At 38.3% G+C, this 4980-nt stretch overlaps 1 long non-coding RNA gene across 1 annotated transcript; it reads right to left on the reverse strand.

The window, feature by feature from the left end:
- Nucleotides 1–3595: 3595 nt before the first annotated feature.
- LOC138224126 (uncharacterized) lies at nucleotides 3596–4286 on the reverse strand. The gene is made up of 2 exons (XR_011182468.1): nucleotides 4133–4286; nucleotides 3596–3897 (listed from the first exon to the last, which is right to left on the reverse strand). It is a non-coding gene; the product is annotated as an uncharacterized lncRNA (long non-coding RNA).
- Between the last annotated feature and the right edge of the window lie 694 nt (nucleotides 4287–4980).

Raw genomic sequence — 4980 nt, forward strand, 5'->3', positions numbered from 1 at the left:
TCGGTAAATTTCGATGGGTCCAGAGGCAAAAGTGCCATGCTTTGCAATCTCCGAGAAACCATTAGTAGCATGGTGAATCGGAGAATCTCAACACTTACTTTGTGCGACTGGAAAAGAATTTGTGATCGAATCAACGAAATACTTCGAAGAAGGAGGCGCTCTTTTCCCCTAGTCTAACAGTATGTCCAGAAACAAAACATTCCTGTTAAACAAGAGGAATGTAAAAAACAAAATGGTACAAAAGTAAAAAAAACAATTTCTTTTTGACAGTGAAAACCGGTGTGTGTGTGTCTCTCTCTCTCTGCTGGCGCATGGGTGTGGTGGGGTGCTGTGCCAGCCGTACAAAAAATTAAAGTGTCCCTTTCCATTCAATGGGTGTCTGAGTCGCTGTGTTCCAATGTCATCGAGCTAAAGCCAGCACAAAGCAAGAACTGATCAATGCGATTTACAAATTCTGGGAGAAATAACTGACCGAACAAAATTGCAACCATTTTATTAACAGGCTGTTTCGTGTTCTTCCTAGGATTTCATGATGTACTTGAGTGGGGGCGGGGCGGGGCGGGGTGGGGGGGGACATTCGGGAATGTGAGTCTGATTAAGAATGAATAAAGCATTTTATTTAAAACGCGTTTGCGTTTGTCTGGGTGCTGACAAATTAAAAAACAATTACTTTTTGACAATGAAAAGCTGTGTCTCTCTCTCTCCGCTGGCATTTGTAATTTAATTAATTAATTGCTTACACTAATATAGCACTTTATCTGGACACTCCACTCAAAGCGTAATCATTTTTATTTTTAAATACATTTTAGCAAAGTCATGTACCATAAAAGTATGGTAATTAATACTTTCGCTGGAGTTTAAATAAAGTCGATGTTTTCTCTTTTTGGCTAGACTTTACTATCTAGCCATGAGATAAACAATAGTTTGTCATTAAACAACTTTATGTTTATTAATCTTCCTTGTTATGCACAGTGAGAATGATAATGTAATGAGAATTAATTTAATCACAGAGTGCTCATAAATTGTGCTAGGAAGAAAACAGATAGGTGTTCTGTAAGGTCACATACAGTATAAACAGGTTTTCAATGGAAAGAATGATAGTGTAACGATGACGGACACAAAAACTCAAACTTGCGGAGTTAAAAGCTGCCTTTCTTTTCTTCTCTGTCACCCACCGCCTGCCTGCCGGCTGTCCCGCGCCCCACCCAGAGAGATCTCTTTGATTAAATTAATTCCCATTACATTACCATTCCCACTGTGCATAACAAGGAAGATTAATAAACAGAAGGTTGTTTAATGACAATCTATTGTATATCTCATGGCAATAAAGTCAAGTCTACCCTAAAAAAAGTCAAGTCTAAGTGTCACATGCTACTATTTGTGCATGAACATAGTCATACTGTTACATATTTCTTTAGATATGTGATTGCATGTTTTTGTTAAATCCCTGGCGGGACCGGGCATCCATAAGAATCAAGTTAAAGGTTTCATTGCGCTTTGACAGAAACCAAAGAGAAAAGAGAACAACTTTTTGTTTAAGAGAAGAGTCACAGGATGGGCTGGATTTGAACACACAATTTCTGGTTTACAAGGCAGGAACATAGACCACAGTACCACCAGCAAAGGTCACATGAGAAGCGGTGAAACAGCCCTACACATACAGAATCAACAGACGTTGTACAGCATGTACTACTGCGTTGCAGTATATGAATATAATTATATCATTATTAATTTCTTTAGATACGCGATTCCATATTATATTAGCAGAAAAGCTTAAAACTACCACTTTTTATACCTGCTATTTCACATGTTAGTTAAAGACTTCGATGCTTAAAATGTTTAGGGAGAAATGGAATACTGGTGTGTATTTTTTCTTTAAAGTACCGATTCCTGGAATCTGAGTGGCTGACACCCTTCTGAAGTGGTACCATAATCTCTGGTATACGGAAAAGAAAGCGTAGATAAAAAAGCTTGGATTCTCATGTATCTTATACAAGTATCTTTTAATACAGTCTTTGCTGTGCTCTTGAGGATCCTTGTGATATTTTGCGCTCTGGTTGAATGATGCGTTGCAGTTTAAATAATTTTCGTTGTTAGACATTATGAAACGTTCTGTTAAAAGCAAGGGAGTTTTTATTATTGTTATTGTTGTTATCAAAAATGACTTAGAATCGATCATGTTGTGATATTTTGAAATAAAAAAGTCAATTGATTGTCCATAATATTGCTATTCTATCTTTTCGAAGAAATGTTTGTTAAAAGAGAAGTCCAGCACCAGCTGGATTTGAACACACAACCCAACAGTTAGTAGTCAGGCATGTAGACCAGTAGACTACAAGGGAAGTCACATGAAAAGAGAAGCGAAACAGCCCTACACAGCCCTGTCTCAGTACTCTAGTCATATCGTAATTAAAATCTTTAGATATGCGATTCCATATTATATTCCCTTTTAATCAAATTCTAAAAGTATGCTTGTTGAATCCGGTATCTCTTTAGTTAAAGACTTCGATGCTTAAAATGTTTAGGGAGAAATGGAATACTGGTGTGTAGTTTTTCTTTAAAGTACCAAGACCAGCCATATGCTGTATATTTATGTTCCAAAATTAATATCGTTTATGGCCTTCACACACGTTACAGTATGCTCCTATTCTTTTTATGCTCAGCTACTAAGATTTCCCTTCAGTGGTTAAATTCAATATCTACAACGGGCACAGTAAAGACGTTTACTGTAAGTCTTTCTACGACAGACCAACTGTCGGTCAACCAATCACGTACCGCGGTACCCCGCGTCATCTTGCATCATGATGCGCGACGCCGTAGCCAATTACCTCAGGTACGTGTCTGTACCGCGCACTTTGAATGGCTGCATCTGTACTGAAGTCTGAAACAGAATATGAGAAAAGGAGATTATTAATATTACAGAATTACTCTAGGCTGATGGCAATATCACTGTCATAACACTTCTCCTGTCATTTTGACTCTCTACTTTGACTCTCTACTTTGGATGAGTCGTTGCTGCGCTCTTGGGGTAATTTTGGTCAACTGGCCCCTCCTGGGATGGTTCACCACTGTTCCATGTTTTCGCCATTTGTGGATAATGGCTCTCACTGTGGTTCGCTGGAGTCCCAAAGCTTTAGAAATGGCTTTATAACCTTTTCCAAACTGATAAATCTCAATTACTCTGTTTCTCATTTGTTCCCATAATTTCTTTGGATCGCAGTATGATGTCTAGCTTTTGAGGATCTTTCGGCCTACTTCACTTTGTCAGGCAGGTCCTATTTAAGTGATTTCTTGATTGAGAACAGGTGTGGCAGTAATCAGGCCTGGGTGTAGCTAGAGAAATTGAACTCAGCTATCCAAAGATGTGATAAACCACAGTTGATTTATGTTTTAACAGGGGGAGTAATCACTTTTTCACACAGGGCTATGTGGGTTTGGATTTTTTTTCCCTTAATAATAAAAACCTTCATTTAAAAACTGCATTTTGTGTTTCCTTGTGTTATCTTTGTCTAAAACTTCAATTTGTTTGACGATCTGAAACATTTCAGTGTGACAAACATGAAAAAAAATTAGAAATCAGGAAGGGGTCAAACACTTTTTCACACCACTGTATATACAGTATATATTTTATTGAAGTTCAGTTTGTTTGTGTGCCTCTTCAGCCTGGACTCCTGTGATGGTCACTGCCACTGCCACTGAAATGCTCTGGGATCCCAGTCCGACGGGTAGTTGCAAGATAGATCAGGAGTTTAGGAGCTTTTCCAGCTTTCTGTTGGTACCAGCTGAGGCGATCATTATTGTACACTGCAGGACTGGTCTTACAGCTAACAGTGACTGTCTGTCCTGGAGCAGTCAATATTGTAGGAGCGTGGGTCACAAAAATCTGTCCACTAGATTCTGAAAATGAAGAAAACATTGCAAAAAGTGGGAAAGTATTGAAAATACCAATTTATTCTGTAAATCAGTAATACATTATATGATAGACATACAGTATGAAAACAGAATAAATTAATAAGATATTTATTATGATGCTTTAATATTTTTTATTTTTAAATTAACATAAATCTTGATTTCTTCTTCACATAATACAAAAATGTTTTAAATTCTATAAAATATCCAAACCCATTCCTACCCTGATCAGTGATGAGGAGTGTCCAGATAAATATGATGAAGAAAGTCATTGTTCCTGTGGGTTCTGTTACCATGAAGCGCAGCTCTCAGTCTGGAAGTGTTAAACTCACAAGGCTATAAACACTCCCAGAAGTGTCTTCTATGCAAATTATCTTTCTGGGTTAGGCTGCACTAGTAGCCAGTCAGTGCTAGAAAAACAGGCTTGGTGCTGCGTGATGTGACAGAGCAAGATGAGCAGTTTAACATTAACACTCCCAGGACAGCAGGACTAGACAGAAAGCAGCTTTATAAGGAGCAGAGGATTATACACAATCAGCTGAGTCCAACTTGAATGGAGTGGAGTGTGGAGAGTCTGGTTAAAGCAGTACTTGGTTTTGTGTGTTCAGGTACAGCAGGATCAATAGTTGAACTAAAAACGTATTTTACAGAGACTGAAGCATGCAAATGCACATATTAAAAACAGTCATGCAACCCACATTTTATATAAGTTTACACTGTCACAAATCCACTTATCAGCTATGTCCGCATTTCACCCAACATAGCTGGAATGGGGTGGAGTGCAGAAAATCTGGTTAAAACTGCACTTGGCTCTGTTTGTTCAGATGCAGCACAATTACTAACTGCACTGACTTAAACACTCTTAATACTTTTGGGGCAATACAAGAGAGGCAAAATGTTCAGTTCAGATCTGACAAAATACCTTGTTATATGTTTGTGGTCCCATGGGACATTCCTCACAGTGTTGAAGGAAAGACATGTTTTATCTATGGGGCTGGAGAGACACTGAAAACTTATTTTAATGTTCATGGGGAGTGTGCTCTCTCTTTGCATGACAGTCTTCTGTTCTTC

This window comes from Lepisosteus oculatus, chromosome 18 (genome assembly GCF_040954835.1).
Source record: "Lepisosteus oculatus isolate fLepOcu1 chromosome 18, fLepOcu1.hap2, whole genome shotgun sequence".
NCBI lineage: Eukaryota > Metazoa > Chordata > Actinopteri > Semionotiformes > Lepisosteidae > Lepisosteus > Lepisosteus oculatus.